At 42.8% G+C, this 24,348-nt stretch overlaps 1 long non-coding RNA gene across 1 annotated transcript; it reads right to left on the reverse strand.

Annotated features, from left to right (window-relative positions):
* Positions 1-1,072: 1,072 nt before the first annotated feature.
* On the reverse strand, positions 1,073-24,267 carry LOC136385018 (uncharacterized). Its single transcript, XR_010747679.1, has 4 exons — positions 24,117-24,267; positions 17,606-17,705; positions 16,666-16,706; positions 1,073-15,599 (listed from the first exon to the last, which is right to left on the reverse strand). It is a non-coding gene; the product is annotated as an uncharacterized lncRNA (long non-coding RNA).
* Between the last annotated feature and the right edge of the window lie 81 nt (positions 24,268-24,348).

Raw genomic sequence — 24,348 nt, forward strand, 5'->3', positions numbered from 1 at the left:
TTGAGTTTACACACATCTCTGAACACGACCTATAATACCCTACAGGTAAATTTCTAAAAAAAAAAAAAATGGTTAAGTCAAAATGTGCTAATTTCCATCTAATACACATTTTCTGCTGTCTTCTGGAAAGACAGTAACATACCTGGAGTCCAAAATTCTCCACGCTTTGTACCTCTTAATCTGATAGGTGAAAAAAAAAAAAAAAAGACAACGAATTGTTGGTTTGTTTCATGGGGCGTGCGTGTCTGTGGGTACACACCCTTATATTTAATTATTTCATTATAAAGATTGAGATATGGTTGGACCTATTTTTACGTGTGCTTCGCCACTTGCAATACTTGTATTCAATTGATCATTTAACATCTGTCCATCTTGGGGTGTTTGTCTTTTCCCAATTAATTTGAGTTAGCCTTTCATAGACTATTAACACAATTGGATCATGTGAGTTTCAAGTAACCATACATCCATATTCTCCATGGACCCTAAAATAAGAAGGTGGCCCAAATTTAATGTTAAGTTAGCAGGTTGTGGGTTCTCTTTCTCTCCTCCTCCACCCTTCCACGCAGAACAAACAAAAAGCCAATTTTGGAAAATGTGGGAGAAATGTTATAATTTATCGGCTATAACTGGAAAGGGGTTTAGATCACTCCACTCCCTTTATACAGTGGGGTTTCACATGGTTAGGTTAGGATAACGAGGAGTATTTGTTTATATGATTCACTTAGGCATGAGATTTAGCAAGGGGACGATAATTAATTTTTTCTCTTACTGCTTTTTCTCTCTAACAGTCGCCCATTCGTTCTCTTAATCTTTCACTACAAATACTATAAAAGCAAAAGAAGCCACTTTAAAAAATATGTAGTGATTATTTTGGTTATGATGCTCTGGGTGAGACAAGAGCATAAACAAATCCTGGTCAAAGAAACTCATTTTTTTTTATCAAAACTCGGAAAGAGACATACAGAGAACAAAACATAATAAAACTAACCTTTTCTCTTCATTCTACAGAACTACCCTTTGTTAAAGAATCGATCATATACCGCTTCGCAAACCAAAACTTTTGATTCAACTATTTTCTATTCCACCCGAAGCAAAGAAGTGCAGGGTTATATCCAATGAAGACCAGAAAGCTGTAGAATATTATCTTGAAAGGAATAGGGGGAGAAAAAGGCAAACCACAATTACGGTCAGTAACATTATCTCTCAATAAAGTAGGCTGAAAAAAAAAAAAAAAGACCTATCAGTCAAAAGAAAACTAAGAAAAATTAAGAAAAAGTCCTTTGGGAAGATAAACAATGATCACAGAAGGAAATACATATCTTCAGACTAGGATGAACAGCACTGGAAATCATTAATATTTAAGTAAATATGAATATTTTCCCCCCTTAAAGTCTTTAAAATAAATATAGCCATTGAAAACAATTATACCACTGGCTAGAATAAACCCTACAGGTAAGTATATGTACATATAATATTCATATAGGATAACTATCATAAAATGGGGCAGAGACCAGGAAAAAGGGCCTATATATTTACAAAATTCTTATATTTAGTGATGCAATATTTATTCTTAAAAGATAAGTAACTACATATGTATGTTGTAAACAATAGAACACCCACTAAAATCCAAACAGGGAGAGTTAAAAAGGTAAAAGGTGAATAAAATTTAAAAAAAAATCAAACAATCAAATGCAAGGCAGACCAGAGGGAACAGAAGAACTCACCGCCCCACACACCAAAATTAGAATAAAATAAAAGACACTGGAGGGGAAGGCACATAAAAGGAAAACGGGATCAAAAATGGTATACTTAAATCCAACTTTCTAATAATTATATTAAACATAAGGTAAATAAGCACACACCAACTCTTCAAGGTTAAAACATATCCCAACTATATGCTGTCTAAAATGACTTTTCACAAAAAAGATACAGTTTGAAAGTAAAAAAATATGAAATATACACCATACAAACAGTTAAGTACACAAGGGCTAAGTCCTGGCCGGTTGGCTCAGTGATAGATCATCGATCTGGCATATGGAAGTCCCAGGTTCGATTCCCGGCCAGGGCACACAGGAGAAGTGCCCATTTGCTTCTCCACCCTTCCCTCTCCTTCCTCTCTGTCTCTGTCTTCCCCTCCCACAGCCAAGGCTCCATTGGAGCAAAGTTGGCCCGGGCGCTGAGGATGCCTCCATGGTCTCTGCCTCAGGTACTAGAATGGCTCTGGTTGCAACAGAGCGACGCCCCAGATGGGCAGAGCATCACCTCCTGGTGGGCGTGCCGGAGTCTGTCTGTCTGCCTCCCAGCTTCTCACTTCAGAAAAAATACAAAAAAAAAAAAAAGTATAGGAGGGCTAGAGTGGCTATATTAATTTCAGATAAAGTAGACTTCAAAACAATGGCATACCAGAGATGGAGACATTTTATAACGTAACAGGGTCAAGCGACAAGAAAAGGCAAGGTTCGTCTCCTAGGTAAGATGATTCTGCCAAGACTGGAGGGAGGGGTAGGTAGGTAGTAGGTAACTGGAGACCTCGCTACCTCCTGCACAGAAACAACACAGAAAGCCAAGGAAAATGAAGGAATATGTCCCACACAAAAGACCACCACCACCGGGAAACAGATGTGAATCAAGTAGAGATAAATGACTTAGCTGATAAGGGTGTAAAATAATATCCATAACAATGCTCACAGGGGTCAGAAGAGCCACGCCTAAACAAAAGGAGAATAGCAACCCAGATAGACTACCTTAAGTGCCAGACAGAAGTCACAGAACTGGAGAAGACAATTACTTGAACAAGAAATAGTCAACAGAGGGGTCTGACAGCAGGAGAAAGTGAGGGACAGGGCAGTGGAGTTCTTCCAATCCGATCAAGCCAAAGAAAAACAGAACGCGAAAACAGCTGAAGGGATGTGTGGGGCACCCGTCAAACTTACTCATGTAGAAATTACCGAGTCCCCAAGAAGGAGAAGAGATAGAGACATGGGGGCAGAAGGCCTATTTACAAATTGGCTACAGATTTCCCTCTTAATAAGGTTAAGAACCTTATATTCATTTGCAAGAGTCCCAAAGGATACTCGAGAAGAGGAATCCCAAGGCACTAGCACCAAGAAAGACACAGAATAATTGAACAGTCCAAACTTTACAAACTAGGAAAGAGCTTCAAAGCAGCAGAAGCAAATAACTTGTTAAGGTCAGCAGCAGCAAATTTTTCAGCCAAAGCATTGCAGGACAGTAAGTGAGGGGGATGCTGATATATTCAAAGCACAGGGTGGGTGGGGGGTAGGGAGGAGCAGGGGGCACTGCCAGCCAAGGCTACTCTACCTAGCAAATCAAATTTTCAAAATGAAGAGAGACAGACAGAAAGGTTTTCCAGGGAGACCGTTACTCAGAGACCACCCTTATGACAAAGGTTTGAGGTCGTCTCCCAGGTAGAAATGAAAAAAAAAACAAAACAAAAAACCCCACCATATTTCTTAAAAGGAAAACACACTAAAGTATAAAACTCACTAAGAAAGGGAAACATACAGTTAATTCAGAACACTCTGATGTAACGGTGTAAATGAAGTATAAAAATGTAAAAAGAATAACTAAGATAACAATCATGTGTTTATGAGTACACAATGTAAATGGGAGGCCAATCATGAAATCAAAAACAGCATGCTGTGGTAGAGGAGCACTGCTAGGCGTTTGAAGCTATTATCAACTTAAAATAGACTTGATCTGCATAAAAGCTATTTTAGGCATGCCTCAGGTTAACCACAAAGCAAAAGCTTACACTATATACACATAAAATAAAAGCTGGGCATCAAAGCAGAAAAAAATCACCTGCTCATGAAAGAGCAGAGCAGAAGAGGAGAAAAGAAATGAAGGAGTACAAAACACACAGGAAAAACAATTTTAAAAATCGCATTTAGTAAATTCAAAAGTATCCATAATTACTTTAAATATAAATGGAATAATATCTACAGTCAAAAGACAGAGTATCTACATGGATAAAAAATAAGCAAAGGCCCTGGCCAGTTGGCTCAGTGGTAGAGCGTTGGCCTGGCATGCAGGGGTCCCAGGTTCGATTCCCGGCCAGGGCACACAGGAGAAGCACCCATCTGCTTCTCCACCCCTCCCCCTCTCCTTCCTCTATGTCTCTCTCTTCCCCTCCCACAGCCAAGGCTCCACTGGAGCAAAGATGGCCCGGGCACTGGGGATGGCTCCGTGGCCTCTGGCTCAGGCACTAGAATGGCTCTGGTTACAACAGAGCAATGCCCCAGATGGGCAGAGCATTGCCCCCTGGTGGGCGTGCCAGGTGGATCCCGGTCGGGCACATGCGGGAGTCTGTCTGACTGCCTCCCCGTTTCCAGCTTTGAAAAAATACAAAAAAATAATAAAATGAAATAAAATAATCTTGAGACAAAATAAATACATACCATAACCAAAATTTATGAGATGCACCAAAAATAGTTCTAAACAAAAATTTATTATAATAAATGTTAAGAAAAAAATCTCTCAAACTCTGTACACCTCAAGAAACTAAAAAAAAAAAAGACAAATGAATCCCAAAGTCAACAGAAGAAATAAAGTAACAAAGGTTAGAAAAGGAAATAAATAAAGGACACTAACAAGACAACAGGGGAAAAAATATAAATAGAATTAAGAGCTAGTATTTTTGTTTTTGAAAAGATAACCAAAACAGAAAATATTTTACATACACCTATCAAGAAAAAAGAGAGTAGATTCAAATAAAATTACATCAAATAAAATGGCAGAGGAGACAGAACACTGGATGTAACCACAAAGGGTTACCAGGGACCACTGTCACGTGCCCCTCGACCAGGAGGCTATGGGCTGAGAAATCCGTCCTCAGAGGACGGCAGCATCATGCAAACATCACGGGGGGCACGCACACAAAACCCACAAAACCAGAACTTGAAGCCATGGCTTCCTGCTGGGACTGGATGCTCTATGCCCGTCTGGACCAGCAGGACCGTCGGAATGTGTGCACCAGCCTCACCACAGACAGGTCATTGTCATGTCGTGTCAGTCTTGACCGCCGGCTCTTCCTTCTGTAATGCAACTGCCTGACATATGCTTCCTTCTTTTTTAAAATCATTTTTCTTCATTTTCCCTTGACCGCGGGCATGCAGTATCAAGTGCGTTTTTCAGGTGTACAACCCAGGGGTCAGACACCATCTAACTCGAACTCACTCAGCGACCATCCCGATAAATCTCACCTGCCCATCTGGCACCATGCAGAGTCTCAGACTCTTTATTGACTCTCTTCCCCTGTGCTGTACTTTACGTCCCTGTCACTGTTCTGTAACAACCAATCGGTATCTCTTAATTCCTTCAGCTTTTCCACCTGTCCCCCCCAAACTACCTCCCCTCTGGCAACCATCACAATGTCCTCTGTCTCTCTGAATCCGTTTCCGGTCTGCTTGTTTGTTTACTTTGTTCAGATTCAATGGTTGATGGATACACACATTTACTGATGTACGCTGTTTGTTTGTGGAGGCACCCCCTGCAACAAAGGCTACCTGGCAAGAAGATGTTGCCCAGCCAAGTTCTAGATGAAGAGCCAGACTACCTCCCCTCCCCTCACACCAAGGCTCCTTTGTTTTAGGTCTTGCTTGGTTTGGATAACAGATCATTTGGGGCATCTTGCATGCTCATGAGAACCACAGGGTTCCCTCCAGCTGCCACGCCAGTTTACCAACGGGTGATGATGTCCTTTGGGAAGCTCACCTGGTCCCAGGTGAGGGCTCCCAGATAGTTCCAGCTGATAGTGCTACGATTTATAGACCGAGACGGCCACAAAACAGGAATATGTTGTGCTACAACCTTAAGACGGCTACTGGGTCACAAGACAACAGGAATCTTTTAGTTCTGCTGTCTTCTTGTGGAACCATCGCTGTATAGGTGGTCCACTGCTGATTGAAAGATTATTTTTGAGGTACATAACTATAGTATGAACCAGTATACAACAACAAATTTCACAATCTAGGAGAAATGGATAAATCCCTAGAAATAGACAATCTACCTACCTACCTACCTACCTACCAAGACTGAATTGAAACTCTAAATCGATAGATTGATTACTATATACAGGGTGACTGAGACAGCCACCAAAAAACTGCCTGACAAAGAAGTCTAAGGATAGATGGTTTCACCGATAAATTCTACAAAAACAATGGAATAATACCAACCTTTTGAATGGAATACTTCCAAACTCGTTCTGTAAAGCCAGCATTATCCAGATTCAAAAACCAAACAAGGACAACACAAGAAGATGAAATTACAGGCCAGTATCCCTAATGAACACAGGCGTGAAAACCTCAACAAAATATCAGCAAACCAAATTCAACAATCCATTAAAAGGGTCATACACACCACGAGCATGTGGGATTCATTCACGGATGATTTGACATCGACACGACACACCACACTGACCAAACGAAGATGAAAACAACATAACAATCCCAATGGATGCAGAAAAGGCACTTGACGAAAAATACAGCATCCATTTAGGATAGAACACTCTTAGCAAAGTGGGAACAGGGGATGGTAGTACCAACACCACATACAAGCTGACAGCAAACATCCCACTCAAGGTGAAAGGCCGAAACCCTTAAATGGCATGACCTACTACAGCAGTAATCTGTGCTATCCTTTATATCTATATATAGAGCCTGACCAGGCGGTGGCGCAGTGGATGGAGCGTCGGACTGGGATGCCGAGGACCCAGGATCGAGACCCCGAGGTCACCAGCTTGAGCACGGGCTCATCTGGTTTGAGCAAAAGCTCACCAGCTTGGACCCAAGGTCGCTGGCTCCAGCAAGGGGTCACTAGGTCTGCTGAAGGCCCGTGGTCAAGGCACATATGAGAAATCAATCAACGAACAACTAAGGTGTCGCAATATGCAACAAGAAACTAATGATTGATGCTTCTCATCTCTCCGTTCCTGTCTGTCTGTCCCTGTCTATCCCTCTCTCTGTCTCTGTAAAAAAAAAGAAAAAAGAAATGGGTATATCTATATCTATATATCTATATCTATATATACACCTGAGTAATATGCTACACTATGACATCACGGCAGCTATGACATCATCACTCCATGAGAGAAATTTTTCAGCGCCACCATCTATGTGGTCTACTGTTGAGTGAACTGTCGTTCTGTGGTACTTGACTGTGGGCAGGAAACTTCAGGACGCCACCAAAAAAATTTTTTAGAATAAATAAGTTCAGAAGAAAATATTGGTAAACCACCTATCTGATTCAAAAGACACAAGGAACTCAACATAATAAGGAAAACAAAAAACAACCCAATTTTGAAAGCATCCAGGAACAAAGACCAAAGTGGATTATTTTTTTTCAAAGAGAGACATAAAGGGCAACAGGGACTGAACACGCTGCCCACCAGCAGGAGGCGAGGAGGGAGGGACAGATATATACGATGACGGAAAATGATGTGACTTGGGGTGACGGGCACACAATGCAATCCGCCGGTCAAACGCTATAGAAGATGTTTACCTGAAACCTAGGTACTCTTATTGCTCAATGTCACCTCATTAAATTTAAGATCTAAATTAAATTTAAAAATAATAAAGCAAAACAAAAAACCAAAAAACGGTGCCCACCATAATTAATCATGAGGGAAATTCAAATCCAGAGCACAATGAACTGTCAGGTCACACCTGTGAGAATGTCTCTTATCAAAGACGACCAGAGATGACACATGCTGGCGAGAGGACAGGGACAAGGAGATCCCCGCATGCCACTGGTGGGAACCTACACGGGTACAACTGGGAGAGAAGACAGGACGAAGTTTCCTTGCAAAATTAAAATGGAACTGGCCCTGGCCGGCTAGCTCAGCGGTAGAGCGTCAGCCCGTCGTGTGGAAGTCCCGGGTTCGATTCCCGGCCAGGGCACACAGGAGAAGCGCCCATCTGCTTCTCCACCCTCCCCCTCTCCTTCCTCTCTGTCTCTCTCTTCCCCTCCTGCAGCCAAGGCTCCATTGGAGCAAAGTTGGCCCGGGCACTGGGGATGGCTCCTTGGCCTCTGCCTCAGGTGTTAGAATGGCTCTGGTTGCAACAGAGCGACGCCCCAGATGGGCAGGTGGGCATGCCGGGTGGATCCTGGTCGGGCGCATGCGGGAGTCTGTCTCTCTGCCTCTCCGCTTCTAACTTTGGAAAAGTACAAAAAAATAAAATAAAATAAATTAAAATGGAACTACCATCGCAGGCAGCAGTCATTTCTGGATGTATGCCCAAAGGAAACAAACTAACCTCAAAGAGATACGAATCCTGCCCTGTTAACAGAAGCACGATTCCCCACAGCCCAGGGACGGACAGAATCTAAGTGTCCACCAACAGGTCAATGGAGGACGAAAACAGGGCACATGCATGCTCACACACAACCACTCGGAGGAAGGAAATCTTATTGTTTGGGATCAAATGAAGCTTTAAGGGCGTTACGCTAGCGATGAAACTAGCTGGTCAGATCGAAGGCAAGCTGGCTTCTGGCACAGACTGAACTGGGCCGGTCTACAAAGACCAATGGTCCCCCGGTGACCTCCCTCCTCACCTCTCACCTGGCAGACCGTAAATTCCCCCCATGTCCCAGTCCCTATCTGTGCACCCCAACTCAGCATGCAGGGTCCACAGAACCTGTGCTGTTTCCTCCATCACAGCCGGGGGGGGAGAACCCCCACCCAGAAGCTCCCACCCAGCCTCCTGCTGGGTCCCAGTCAGTCAACTCTTACCAACCTTGCCTTTTGTTTGGGCTGACTCATCGACCTCTCTCTCTCTCTCACTCACACACGGAAGTAAGTAGCTTCGTCAATGCAGCTATTAAAGTGTATATGGGCTACGTAGGTGCTAGGCTTGCCAAGGTAAACACGAATAGGAAAACATTCCTGTCAGAGGAGCTCGTTAATTCTAGTCTACTCAACACACACACACACACACACACACACACACACACACACACACACACACAGAACAGCACCGGGCAGCTGAAGAGACATCAAGCACGATCTAAGCTAAAGGGTGGCAGGCATACCATGCAATACACACACAGATGACTTGTCACGGGCGGGACGGTCCGTGCTGAACAACTCACAGACCTTCTTCGTCCGTGCTGCCCCCATCACTTTAATTTTAAAAAGATCAATAAGAGCCACGGTGGCTATCACCAAAAGGCGTGAGCAGAAAAAATCTCCGGATCTGTTTCTAAACCGTCAGTCAGGGGATGACATCACACAGCGAGTGAGTGAATGATGGGAAGTGTCCCAGATGCCACTGGGGAAGGTCACCTTTCACCTGGCCTCCTTGACTCGAGTGATGTCGGCTGACCTTTGCTGGGTCCCCGGAAGTAGACCCTGGAGTGAGTGGAGGCTTGGCAGACAGCGGCCTGGCCCGCCTAACTTGCTGCCCAATGCCACCTCTGTGCAGGCCACGGGGCTGCACCCCCTGGGCCCCCTGCCCCTTTCCTTCCTTCGCTCCTTCCCCAACGGGGCCTCCATGAGGCATTCCACCACGGCCCAGGAACACAGGAGCAGACGGATGCCCTGTGAGTGGGAACCCCAACGGTGACCATGGGGACAGGGAAGACCACCACTCTCCCATAGGACCGTAGAGGTGCGTCTTCACTTTATTATTGCTGTGAGCACCTCACCCGAGCGCAGCCTGGGTCTGTGTCTGGCGGGCCTGGGTGACATCTTCCCGGGGCCAACTCAGAGGGCTCTGATTTGTTCTTGCCACTCAGAAACATAACAAGTACCCTTTCCCCTCCCTCTCCAGACAGCACTCACACTTCAAATCCATCATATGCTCTTTCTTCACGTCCAAACTGAACCGCGCCTCTAGACGCCAAGGCAAAAGCCACCTGGTCCCCTGGTTTCCACTCAATGACTCTGGTCACGTGTGACAATCTCCTGTAACAGCTCTTCCTCTATGTCGAGAGGCTAGTCCTCAGGTGGCTCTATTCCTGCCCCTACAGAGAGCCCATCTCTAGATCGGATGCTTCCCACAGCCACAAGTGACAGCAGCCTCCCCCTGATGAACCCAAAGTAAGTGTCTCAGTCTCCCATCTCCACCTCCCCTCCCACTGTCATAGCCCTCGGTCATATTTCAACCTTCAGAGTCAACATCTCAATCCATATACATTTAAGATGGACCAAAAAAGGGAAGCACTGTTGTCTTTCTTGCCACACATTCTGAGAGACCCAGCCAGCCCTCCCCAGCCCAGTCGACGGTGACACTCAGACGTGGGGGACCCCGATCATCCTATGGGTGTTCTAGTCTCATCTCCTCAGAAGGGCTCGGTCGTTGATTAAAAAGCATGGACAACATCTTCAAAAATACTCCCCAATGCTCAGCGATTCTCCACACTTCCAGGTCATCCAACCAGCGTACAACGAACACCTTACGCCCAATGACCGAAACAGCCGCGTGACTTGCCTCCTGAGCTCCAGTGTTGCTAACTCATCGGGACTGACCTGGATCCTACCTGACTTGTGTTAGGACGTCCACACACAAAACACGTTCAGCCCTGGAGGCGTCCAAATCTGGACATTTTTAAAAAACCAAAACCCAAGCAGTTGACACGGTCATCATGAATCAAACATAGCCATTTCCCAGGGAGGAGAAGATTTTTCGCCCTAAGCACGAAGTGAGGAGGCTCTTCCTCGGAAAACACAAGTTGAGAGATTACGAGACGGAAAACATGTTTAAGGACCTCTTAACTCTTGATGACGCATGATGTGTCTAAGTCTAGATCAGTGGTGGTCAGCCTGGTCCCTACCGCCCCCTAGTGGTGGTCAACCTGGTCCCTCCCGCCCACTAGTGGTGGTCAATCTGGTCCCTACTGCCCACTAGTGGGCGTTCCAGCTTTCATGGTGGGCAGTAGCAGAGCAACCAAACGGCACTTAGATTACATACTAATCGACTTACTGTTGACCAGTCAAGATCAGGACAGCGGTCTGACTCTGTTACAGGGGATTTGTGTTGGGACCACACCTGACCTCTTTCGTGACCACCTGGCCCGCATCTGCGAGTGGCCAGGTACTTGACCCCGGGTCCACACCTGCTCCCTCATTCGGCGGGCAGTTTATGACCACTACTGTCGCCCAAAAACTAGTTCGTTGTTTTATTACCCCATAGACAAAGAACTCCATGGTTTGACGCTTCTATGACAGAAACTGCCGGACAATGGAGACACCAATTCACTCACGTTTTCGTCTTGATTCCGGATTTTAGGGTAATAGGGTGACATTCTAGGAACCCCTCCCCCCTTGGACTGCCAAAACTAGCTGATGTCTCGCTACTTCACCCCAATCGCAAAGAAGTGATGCCATTGGCCAACACCCGCCACATAAAATTTTATAAAACGCACCACCACGGATACTCACTAACTCAATCTCGTCTCGACAAACTCTCGCTCAACCACGACACTGGTAACATCGCGACCAGGCAACAGACTTCAAGCGCCTAAGTTTTGTTCACGTAAGTGAAGCTAAATCATTACATAATCGAAACTAACGTCAGTACATAGTTAGATTTCTGAGAGCAAGCACGTGCTTACAGCTTCAAACAAAATATTGTGAAATATCGTGAGCCCTTGTCTCAAAAACAAACAAAACAAAAAAAAACACACGTGGCTATTCCCCAGAGTATCTGAAGATGGGTTTCATAGAATCTGTTGCAAATAAACAACATCCAATGTGTTTATTGTGCCATAACACATTATCCAATGAGGCAATGAAGCCAAGTTGATTGCGAGAACATCTTTCTACAAAGCATCCAAATGACAAGGACAAGCCCATTGAATATTTTCAGGAAATATATAAAAAAATTTCAAAATTGTTCAACTATCGTTGCATCATTTAAGAAACAACATACAACAAATGAAGATGGATTAGTTGCCACTTATCACTATTCACAAATAATCGCAGAAAGTGGTAAAAAGCTGTAATATTGGAGAAACTGTAATAATACCCTCTATAAAAGAATTTATCTCAACAATAACGCTGATATACCTCAAATTTTAAAAACGCCCTAAGCGATAGCTCAGTAAAGTGACAAATTGATGAAATGGCAGTTAATGTTGAAAACAAACTTATAAGTATTCTCCAAAACTCTTCATTTTCCATGAATCTACCATTGCAGATGATGCTTTATTGATGGCATACGCATGCTACTTTGATGAAAATAATATATTACGAGAAGAAATGCTATTTGCAGTAAATCTCATCACAGATACAAAAGGATTATCTATATTTAATACTGTGAGAACATACTTTACAAAAATTAATATTCCTTTGAATAATATTGTCGCATGTGCTACTGATGGAACACCATCAATGGTAGGTCGCTATTGTGGATCTATTGCTTATTTGAAGCAGGAAGTGCCAAATGTTTTATGTATTCATTGTGTGGTACACAGACAACATCTTGTAGAAAAACATCTAAGTACAAGTCTCCATTCGTCATTAACTATAATAATTTGGGAGGTAAACAAGATCAAATCCAATGCAAAGAGTGATAGAGTGTTCTGGCAGCTTTGCCAGGACAATAATGAAGATTTTATTAAGTTACTTTTGCACACAGAAGTTCGGTGGCTGTCAAAGGGTACATCTTTGGCTAGATTTGTAGCATTATATGATAGTGTCATACAATTTTTGGAAAGTAATAGTGAGACCAATCTGTGTCAACAGTTAAAAACAGTAAAGAATGATGCCTTTTACTTGGCAGATATTTTCAAGAGATTTAACGATGTCAATTTGCAGCTTCAAGGAGCTAATAACTTCTTATAGGTTGCCAAAGTATTGTGCTATTATTTATTGACAAACTTGAACTACTTCATCATAATCTATTGAAGAGAGAATTTCATCAGTTTCCTCAATTATCATTTATAAAAGATGATGTAACTCCAGATGATATTGACAGATTGAGTAACCATCTCAACAAATTTAAATTGGAACATGGAAAAACAACTTGAAGATATTTTGAAATTGAAGATATATGACTGGATGAAAAACCCTTTTACTGCATATTGAAGAGGCTGATACAACTTGCCAAGAACTGTTAGAAACTAGATATGATGAAGAAAGTAAACATAAATTTGACAGTGGTGGATATGAAAACCTATGGCAAAATAAAAAAATGCCGGTCTTATATCCAAATATGTGGAAAATGGTATTCAGTTTATTGATACCTTTCCCTACCTCATATCTTGTGGAATCAGGATTTAGGGCTGTTAATCGTATTATGATGAAAGAAAGAAACCGCCTGAATATTTCTGAAAGGGCAGACCTTCGTTTGTTCCTCACAAAAATTGAACCAGATATTCAATATTTAGTTCCCCAGCATCAGCCTCAGGGATCCCACTAATAATTCAATTAACTAATGTAATTTCTATGTATGCAAAGTATAAATAGAAAGATAGATTTAACTATAGTAAGTTGTTTTATAAAGATGTATTCTGCCAAACTTAGCGAAAATCCGACATAAAGTACTTGGTAAGTAATTATTATTAGATGCTTTAACTTGCTGTCACTCTGCTTTATCAATTTTATAAAGTAAAGTGACTTCCCTACTTTATAAATCACCATGACTGTGGAACCGGTGGGCGGTTAGAAAATTTTACTACCAACAGAGATACAGAAGTGGGCGGGTAGGTAGGTATAAAAAGGTTGACTACCTACCCCTGCTCTAGAATTATCTTGGGGGATATTTAAGTGTGGTGGGTTCAGGAGGCACAACAACTGAAGCTTACAAATCCTTCATGAGATAAAAACCATGGCGAGGGGCCAGGAAGAGGGTTGTGAGGAGGACAGAGGGAGGGGACAGGGAGAGAGAGAGAACACGGCCAAAGAGCCTGGGTGAGGAGGATATGTGTTCTCTGCAGGGTACTTGAAACTCCAAGTCTTAAAATCACTACCAAAATGTCAAGTCAAAGAGGTCAACACGGGTCATCCGGTAGACGCAGGAAGTCAATAAACCTCCAAGAAGCTTCGGGTTTTGAAAAGGTCCCTAGGTTTCTACATCTGACCACCAGGGTTGACCCTTGTGCTTGGAGGAATAGGTGGACTAACTAGTACTGTTTGTCCATCCATCGCCCATCACTGTATGGGCTGTTCTATCCATGGCCATGTGCTGCTTCAACTTGAGTCTTTTCACCTATCAGATTGGCTGAAAACGTCAAGAATCGGTTAACATCCACTGCATCCAAGTTCTTGCGAAAACCAGCATTGCCGCTCCACCGCTGCTGCGCACCAGCCTCGGGAAGGTTTCAAGGGCAATATAACCAAACTGACAGGAGTCAGAAGCATACAGAACTCATGACCCCACAATGCAACGTCTGGAAATGCATTTTATAGAATTAGCACAGGTGCCACGGCAGATGCAGAATTATATACCTTATATGCACCAACGAGAGCAGAGTTACCCTGTCTTTCTGAGACAGAGAAATGGATGCGCCCATTAGAATACGCTTTACATCCAGTGAAAAGTCTGTAGGTAAGCCGTCTTGTTTGGAAATATGTGTCCATGATTCATTACAAACACAAAGAGTTGCAAAACAGCACGCACAAATGCGGTGTAAATTTGTAGCGGCTCAGAAAAGTCATGGACCACTACACCACAAATGGGTTCGCTGTTGTCACCCTAGGGAGTTAGTTTGAAATGGGAGATGGAGGATGAACAACCCCAGGTGGCTTTAAATTGAATAACCCATTCATTCCTGATGGCCCCATTTCAATACACCTCGGTGTCAAGCTGGTCTATTGAGACCCGCTGGGCAATGCAGTTAGTTGCTCCCTTGTGACACGGGACTTTTTACATTCCAGAAATAGACAATTTCAACAATAAACTCAGCTGTCTCGCTTAAACCCACAGAGGAGCAGCAGACAAAACATGGAAATCCAGGCAGTGGAGATAACAATGAAAAAAAAAATCTCTTTGGGATCTGGCATGTTTCACTCCAGTGAACCTGTGTTCTACAAGATGGAGTCACCACGGCTCAGATTGTCAGTGCAAAGGCTGGGCTCTCTCCCCGTCATACAGCCCACGTTGTGAGGGCAGTCAAGTCTACTGAGAAGGTTCACTAATAAGGGAAACTTATCAATAGTTTACTGCAGGTCACACAAAATGTCCTAAGAGGATCTGAGCTCAGGATCCTACCTAAGAACTGTGGGCCTGTGATATCTGCTAGCAAAACGGCCCGTGAGAGTCACTTCGCTTATGAGAAAGCCTGGCTCTTATCCTTGGGTTGCATACTTACACTGACCACAGCTATCCCTCACTTCCATTTGTAAATTAAAACACGGATTAAACAATGCACAAGGGGGTCAATAAAAGCAGTAGCAAGAAATCGCATCGCGTACTCAGAGCAAGAGGGACGAAACAACATTCCAGGCAATTACTTGCCCAAAAAGTGAGGCCAGTTCTACTCCCAAGGGGACAGATGTGAAGGTCAAGCCCTTCTGAGGGACAGAGACGCCTCCAGCTGTCCAGAGGGAGACACGGCGCCCGCATCTGGGTGCGGCCGTGGGTGGAGCCACGTCAGAAGGTATGTACGCTTGAGAACGTCATCCAGATGTTCACCACCTAGGACAGAGGGAAACATGGCACAGGGAAGGGCACAGGTCGATCACCTCGCCGCGTCTCCTGAGAGACGGCTGTCTCGTTCAAGTCAGGGACGGTGTGGCTCCTCTGTGGAGCACGACTCCCGGGGCCCAGGCGTGCTTTCTGCGCCCACACGTTTTCCTTCCTCAGCCCCTCTGTGGCGATGCGAGCACCTGCCTGCCTTCCATTCCTAACTATTTCCATGTTATTCAATCACAGATGTGTTCTTTAAACTGCCATTGCCTGTATAACTTCTTTCTAATATCTATTTCAACTCAGGGATAAAAAATTAAAAAGAGCCCTGGCCAGTAGGCTCAACAGTAGAGAATTGGCCCCGTGTGTGGAAGTCCCGGGTTCGATTCCCGACCAGAGCACACAGGAGAAGCGCCCATCTGCTTCTCCACCCCTCCCCCTCTCCTTCCTCTCTGTCTCTCTCTTCCCCTCCCACAGCCGAGGCTCCATTGGAGCAAAGTTGGCCCGGGCGCTGAGGATCCCTCCATGGCCTCTGCCTCAGGCGCTAGAGTGGCTCTGGTTGCAACAGAGCGACGCCCCGGATGGGCAGAGCATCGCCCCCTGGTGGGCGTGCCGGGTGGATCCCGGTCGGGCACATGCGGGAGTCTAACTGCCAACCTGCCTCTCACTTAATAAAATAAAAAAAAATGATGACGATAGAAGACCATACCAAGAACATACTCTGCAAATTACATCATATTTTATGGAAATCGCTCTGAAAACCATGCACCACGTTTTTACGATCTCTACCTATCTGTTCCTCCCGCTGCTTGGACCATTTTCTACTGGTCCTAACTCATAAAAAAAAAAAGCCTTTTTTTTCATCTTGTGGTTTTATTAAGACTTGTTTACCAATAAGACACAACTCTAAATTCTTGAGTTCAAACCTGTAACCTCAAAATGATCCCATTGGCCACTGAATAGGGTGGATGGAAACAGAAGCGTAGTATCAAATAACTCATACAAGAATTGAACGCATCACCCATCCAGTCAAGGGGGCCCCTCAAAGTCAGAATACAGCTCTTGATGGTCTTACCTGCAGTCAACAGCTTTGGTCCTTGCTTATTACGGAAGAGGCTTGTAAGATAAAGAAAGGGAAAAAAAAGGAGTGTATGAAAACATCTGAACCACCTTCATTCACTCACCAAACAAAAGGGTATGAAGAACCGACTCCCACACCAAGCTCATATTGAAACAGGACCCAATGCCTCTCTACCACATCAATATTAGCAATACCCTAACTTAGGCATCTAGAAATAAAATTCAAGTTCCTGCTGTCATTAAAGACTCATGCACTTCAAAACATTTAATATTTAAATAAATTTAAAAATTGAGTAGACAGAAATTACTGTCTAGATTTTATCCCATTCTACGGTAAAAACAGGGTTGCCCCCAAATCCAGATGATCTATGTATCAAACACTACCTCAAACTCTTAAGAAACTTTTTATACAGTCTATGGCAGGGGTCCCCAAACTACGGCCCACGGGCCACATGCGGCCCCCTGAGGCCATTTATCCGGCCCCTGCTGCACTTCTGGAAGAAGCACCTCTTTCACTGGTGGTCATTGAGAGGAGCACATTGACCATCTCATTAGCCAAAAGCAAACCCATAGTTCCCATTGAAATACTGGTCAGTTTGTTGATTTAAATTTACTTGTTCTTTATTTTAAATATTGTATTTGTTCCCGTTTTGTTTTTTTACTTTAAAATAAGATATGTGCAGTGTGCATAGGGATTTGTTCATAGTTTTTTTTATAGTCCAGCCCTCCGACGGTCTGAGGGACAGTGAACTGGCCCCCTGTGTAAAAAGTTTGGGGACCCCTGGTCTATGGTATCTAATTGTCAATCACTTCATCTCATGTTTTATGGAATTCATATGGTTTTAGATTTCAGAACACTGAAAAGAAAATTGGACTCCACATCAAAATGGTCAAAAAATAAAAAATAAACAGGAAACCGTGTAACTGAATCTTACCAGTATTTTTTGAAGACTTAAGTCCACAGAAACGATAAACAAGTACTAGAATTTGGACCAATACAGAAATGTCAGCATCTAAGAGGTCTCACTCCTTAAACTGTGGAAAATAGGGGAAAATTGTGATAGATACATGACCAACATACCATACAAGATACAGCTTGCTCTTTGATAAACCTTCTGGAAAGTCCCCTAATTGTTAAAATATATATTTTTTAAATGATTAGAGAATACTATTCTTGTGAACTCACTACAGTTGGTTTTGACTTTGTTGTTTTTCTTCATTATAATATTTTGAGAACCCTATCAGTCAACTTTTCTCATTTTATAAATAAATTAGCCTATATATCCCTCAATAAGTCCTTTTATTTTTTCATTCAACTTTACATGTGACTTTATTAGTGTTATCTACTTATCCAGTGACCAAATGTCTGTACCATCCCTCTGAAATCAATCTGTCTACGCATGCATTTATCTGTCCAGCCACCTGGAAAAAATTGCAATGGTAGCTGATCTATGCACTGGTCCCTACATGCCAGCCAGCCATATTTGCATCAATAGAGCTAAAAACAAAATATACCTATGCCTGTACATAGCCAACATTCCACTCTACAATCCACTCCAAGTAGAACATCTAGGCATCTCACCATCTACACTTTCACTTCATATTGAACCCTTCCATCCATAAACCCTTCCATCCATACATTAACCCTTCCATCCGTACATTAATACGTATGTCCCAGTGTTTTCTTTCTTAAGCATTATTTTATCCTTGCATCCAGCCGGGACCTTATAGAGTTTAGTTCCATCCATCTACCCGTTATTGTAATATCCTAAATTCCGTAAATCAAGATCCTGGCCATCTCTTTTCTAGCCTTCCAAATATCCCACCATGTATCTATCCCTTCATTTAATTCTTAACCTCACCTCCACTTAATCTACCATGGACAACATTCTACTCACCACCGTCCATCCTTCCAACAACCAAGTTTTAAACCAATACATTACGTTCCTCCGCTCTATACATGCACCCACCATGAATTCTTACATGCAGTATATCAATCCGTATTCATCAGTTTGAAGTCACCAGTCACATTAAAACCTACCTACCTCTGTATGAGAATTACTGCACAGTCCTAAGACCTCTGTGGGTTTGACCCCATGGCTGGTTCTCGGGAGAACCTCTGCTCAACCTATCCTGGGGTCTTCTCTCCTTCGGTGAACCTATCCCTCTCCGTCCCCAACCCCGATGGTGTGATCACCGCAGAGAAGAGATGCAGAACCATGAAGGTGTGCGTTCATGACACACATTGGGCATTCTATTCAATACATGTTTGAGCGCATTGTAAGAAGACATTTAGTGGAACTGAAACTCTGTGACTAAGAGTTGAAATGACCATCAGCTGCCCTGGAGGATACATCTCACACCGCTATCTTAAAAATAACCGAGCAGTATGATGGTGGAAGGGACAGTGTGCCCAAGGGCCAGGCTGGGACAGGAAGAGGCAAGGACAGGTGAGCATCTTTGACACCCGAACATCCTGCACCCCTACAAACAGCGCTCTCACAGTTCCTGCCCAGTGTGTTCTGTCCACGTCTACAGGGCACCGGCGACAGCCTTGCTGTCCACAATGGACATTTTGTTGTGTGTACTGGGTGGTCTTGTCCTAGGCTCCAGAATCATAGGCTGGGGGAAAGTGTGGTGCACACATGGAGACCCAGCACTCAAACAACTGCACATCATGACCAGACCCCAGGGTGTCACTGAGAGATGTTGGACTTACATTTGTTACTACAGAGAACGGGCGGGGTAGTAAAAAAAAATAAACCCAGTGCATAAAACCAGAGACAGACTATAGTAGACACACCTATGGCTCAGTCCAGGATAGGGCCAAAGCAGGTTTATGGCTTTTCGTACAGAATAAATACAATATACCGTTTTGCTACTTTTGCCCCATCATGAATGCCCCTTTCTACTCTCCCATGGAAAAACAAAAAAATAACACTTCTAGAGAAAAAAAATCATTGCAGATATACTGGCCATGTGCTTTCCCCTAGGGGCAATGGACCTTAAATCCTTAGGTTGGGATGGATGTCACATGCAGGGTGACCATCTCTTTGACATTCAGGTCTTTGTCACTGCGGTGAGCACAGGTGCCTGCCCTCGAATACCCCGGACAATATTACATCTTTGTAAATTTCAAGTCACTGAGCTTCAGGAATTAGCCTTCTCTGAATAAAGCTACCCCTGTACTTGCAGGAACATCAACCCATGCACATGTATGACATCCTTCTATTAACCTGTTCATCTGCATTCTGAGTGTATCAATAGGAGCACTCGATTTTAATCCTTACACACCAACACAGTCACACAATCACACATACATCATCCTGACCACACAAGTGCCCATCCAACAACCCACTTGTGACACCATCCATTTAGGAATAGTCTATACCAGGGGTCTCAAACTTGTGGGCCGCATGCGGCCCGCCGAACAATTTTGTGCGGCCCGCAGACTAATCCACGAAGTTCAAAATATTTTGGATAAAATTAAGTAAGCCTAGGGGCCTACTTGTATTTTTCATTTCTCTAGCATCCTAGCTAGATATTAGCTCAGTTAACAGCAGTTGTGATGCGAACTAGTTTCTGGTCGTTTTGTGACACTGAGTAAACTGCATGTACGATTGTGCTTGTTGTACTGGGTTTTTTTTGTTTTCAACTGCAGTGAGAAAAGTGTTGCGTAACAGTTGCCTTTTGTAGACCTAGTGCGGCCCGCCGAACGGCTGTGATCTTGCTCTGCGGCCCACATGCTGAGTTGAGTTTGAGGCCCCTGGTCTATACTGAATTCCACCCATCTCTCTGTTATGACAGGCATCACTACTATCTATTTGTCCACCCATTACCGTATCAACTCATTCTGCTATTTTGTCCCATCAACCGAATAAGCAACCTCTAGTTGTGAATTCTCCTCACTGATTACAACCATCACCTGGGCAGGCAGTGCTCAGCTCTGTCACAGTTCTTAACACAGTAGGTCCTTGTGTTTGCCTAAATCTATCTTTCAGTCTGGCCACAGAGCTAACTTTAATGACCTCCCGGTGTCCCCAGATCGACCCTATCTGCATTCACGTTGCAAAACGATTTCATAGTTACATACCAACAGCCATCAGTCCTTTTTAAGTCTGGCTATTAAAAGATATACTTTGGTTTAGCTGCAGATACTGTAAATTCACTGGATACTAAACTCCTAAGCACAGAACTTTTTATATTTTACACTCTCACCATCATTCTGCTTGATACCATCCAAAATCTGCAATGGCTAATTCCAGAAATGCATTTCTAATTACATGCAATCTCTTAACATTTGGAACCCTCAGCCAACTGTTCCCTTTCTCTATACCAAGGCATGTATTCCACCTGAATCACCTGCTCACATCAAGCCTGCTGACATTACCAACAGGATGACTAGTCAGAAAGAAAGGCACTTTCCTGGTTGGTTAGCTCAGTGTTAGAGCATCAGCCTGGAATGTGTAAGTCCCAGGTTCGATTCCCGGCCAGGGTACACAGGAGAAGCGCCCATCTGCTTCTCCACCCTTTCCCCTCTCCTTCCTCTGTCTCTCTCTTCCCCTCCTGCAGCCAAGGCTCCATTGCAGCAAAGTTGGCCCTGGCGCTGAGGATGGCTCCAACCACAACGGAGCAACACCCCAGATGGGCAGAGCATCACCCCCTGGTGGGCATGCCGGGTGGATTCCTGTCAGACACATGTGGAGTCTCTCTCTGCCTAGTTTCTAAATTCAGAAAAAATACCTAGAAAAAAAGGCACTTTGATGAGCCAGCCCCTCATTTTAGTCTTTTTTTGACAGAATAGTTAACTTACTACTGAGGAACTCTTTGAGACAAAGTTCTTTTTCTCCTTTTTGGCCCTCACTTCCCAGATGAGAAAACTGCAGAGTAAAAGTACTGACCTCAGCAGAAAGGGAGCTGCAAAACTACCACAGCAGCCACTTCAATTCAGGAGCTCAATGTTGACTGTCATCACCCTACTCTGATATGCACATAAATAGAAGAAGACATGGTGGTCCTCCACCTTGATCGTCATCAAAGTCAGTCACAACTTTTTAAAGATGGAAGCACCATGGCAACAACAAAACTAAGGGCATCATTTCAAAACAATGCAGTGAAAAGGATCCAAGGGGACACCTGAATGTAACAGTGCCTGTTTAAAAGGGGAGGACAAGGTACAGCTCTGGTGGGGTGGCTCCCTTGTTAGAGCATCTTCCCAATACACAAACACTTTCGGTTCAAGTAATGATCAGGGCATATGCAAGAATCAACCAGAGTATACAGTATGTGGAAAAGAAATCAATTCTTCACTCTCCTTTCCTCTAAAAATCAATCAAAAATAGAAAATAAAAACCAAAACACTGTGTAAATAAAGGTGGATTAAATTAAAACAGACCTTATAAAGGCTATATTTGCTGGAATTATTTCCTGAAACTATAAGTAAATTTTGTAGGTTGAATATATGTATTTTAATCAATTGCTAGGAAAGTTAAAATGTCTTTTAAATTTATCTGAACTGAGAAGAGGGGAGGCAGAGACAGACTCCTGCATGCACCTGACCAGGATCCACCTGGCATGCCCACTAGGGGGTGATGCTCTGCCCATCTGGGGCGTTGCTCTGTTGTGATCAGTGTCATTCTAGCGCCTGAGGTGGAGGCCATGGAGCTGTCCTCAGTCCCCGGGGCCAATTTGCTCCTGTGGAGCCTTGGCTGCAGGAGGAGGAGAGAGGGACTGAGAAAGGAGAGGGGGAGGGGTGGAGAAGCAGATGGGCGCTTCTCCTGTGTGCCCCAGCCGGGAATCGAACCTGGGATTTCTATATGCCAGGCCCTAGCTATTGTTTTATATCCTACTGTATTGATTTCCTAATAGCAATACTAGTGCAAATTAGCAAAATAGGTTGAAGAAATCTTAATGAAATTACTTATGTAATTTTACTCTACAGACCAAATACTACAGTAATGAAATAAAGATGCCATGATTTTTATATAAAATGCTATTAAAATTGAATGTTGACTCAATACTGTATATCTATAAGCATGTGAAAAACTAATTATAACAAACTAGTAAAACCAGTGTACTGCAAGTCATTTAAAACTACTTCAGCATAAAATATTAAACACCACAAACATGCCATCTACCGTGTCCGGCAGATTCGTGATTTCCTCCCAAAAATAAAAGTAAAAAAAAATATCAAGAATGCAAAGTTGAATAAATTATCAACTAAAGGGAATAAAAGGCATGATTCTCCAAATTTGGATCTGAACCTAACCATCTTAAAACATGTAACAAGATTTATCAAGGAATTATTTTGTACGTGGTAATGGGTATTCCATTGTGATACACTATGAAATTATAATTTCTAGCCAGTTGCATGATGATTACACTTGAAAAAGACCGGTATGCCCAAATCTTGATATATACATTCTGAAAAATTATAAAAGAAAAACTATATAAATCTTGGTTATTTTCTTAGGTGGGTGATCTAGTCACTAGATGACAGATATGACCTCTAGTGATGAACTGGACAAACACCATTTTTGTAATATTCCTGCCAAAAATGCATAACCAAATCTCAATTAAGGGGAAAAAATAAGACAAATCATCCTCTGGAATATGATTAGATATAGGAAATTCTTCACAAATCTCAAAATCAAAGGGAACTCAGTAACTATCTTACATCAGATTTATGGGAGTTGTTACAGCGATATGCAAACGTTGGGTCCCTGTTTCAGTAATACCGAGAATAGAGCGCTGAGCAGCAGTGTGTTGAGAAACTGAATTATGCATATGAAGCAACATAATGAAAGAGAGATTGGAGAATAATGTATTTTTTCAAAACTATACATGTGTGCAATATTTTTGTAACCCAAATTCAGAAAATGCTAAACATATTTCCAAAAATACACTTTTAGTAGGGCCAAATAAACTAAGTAAAAAACCCTATTTGTTTAGAATTATCTTTTCAGAAATTGCCAATAAAATTATATTAATTAAAGTAAGGGGAGGTTATACACACAAATTTAGTTTACAGCCTGGATGCAAGATTTTCAAGGTAAAGCTAATTTTTTAACCTAATCAGTAATTATAATATAACTGTGATCCAGAAAAAGACATTCTATTATAACTACCAACAAATTGTTAAAAACCCACGTTTCCTAAAATAACACGAGTCAAGTATACAAACCTTAAATACTAGTGAGATTATGAAACAGCAAAAGGCACTTTTCTGTTTACATGTATAATGCAAACTTATGAATTTTGAAAAGAAAATCAAACTTTGTAATATCAATGGAAAGCCATCAGAAAAGTGTGAGCACTTTGATTTCTGTGATAAAATAAACCAGGTTCAATATCCCCATTGCAACAAAAATATGGAATGCCAGGAAAAAATAATAGTGGTCACAGTATCCCAAAATAACAATTTCGATTAAAAATAGAAACACATACCTGTAAGTTGTGTGTAAGACTCACTTTTAAAGAGATTTACTGGCTCTTATTTATCTATTAAAAGTGGTGCAAATGAAAGAAAATTGCATTTTTTTCCAACTTGCACAATATTAAGCATCAATTGAGAGAGAAAGGGCGAGTACAGACAGGGTTTATTCTGAAAAAGAAGAGAAAATGAGAACTCAATAGATCAGAAAAGGCTAACAAGCATCAGTAAGTTTGAAGTTTCATC

Source organism: Saccopteryx leptura, chromosome 13, assembly GCF_036850995.1.
Source record: "Saccopteryx leptura isolate mSacLep1 chromosome 13, mSacLep1_pri_phased_curated, whole genome shotgun sequence".
Classification (NCBI taxonomy): Eukaryota; Metazoa; Chordata; class Mammalia; order Chiroptera; family Emballonuridae; genus Saccopteryx; species Saccopteryx leptura.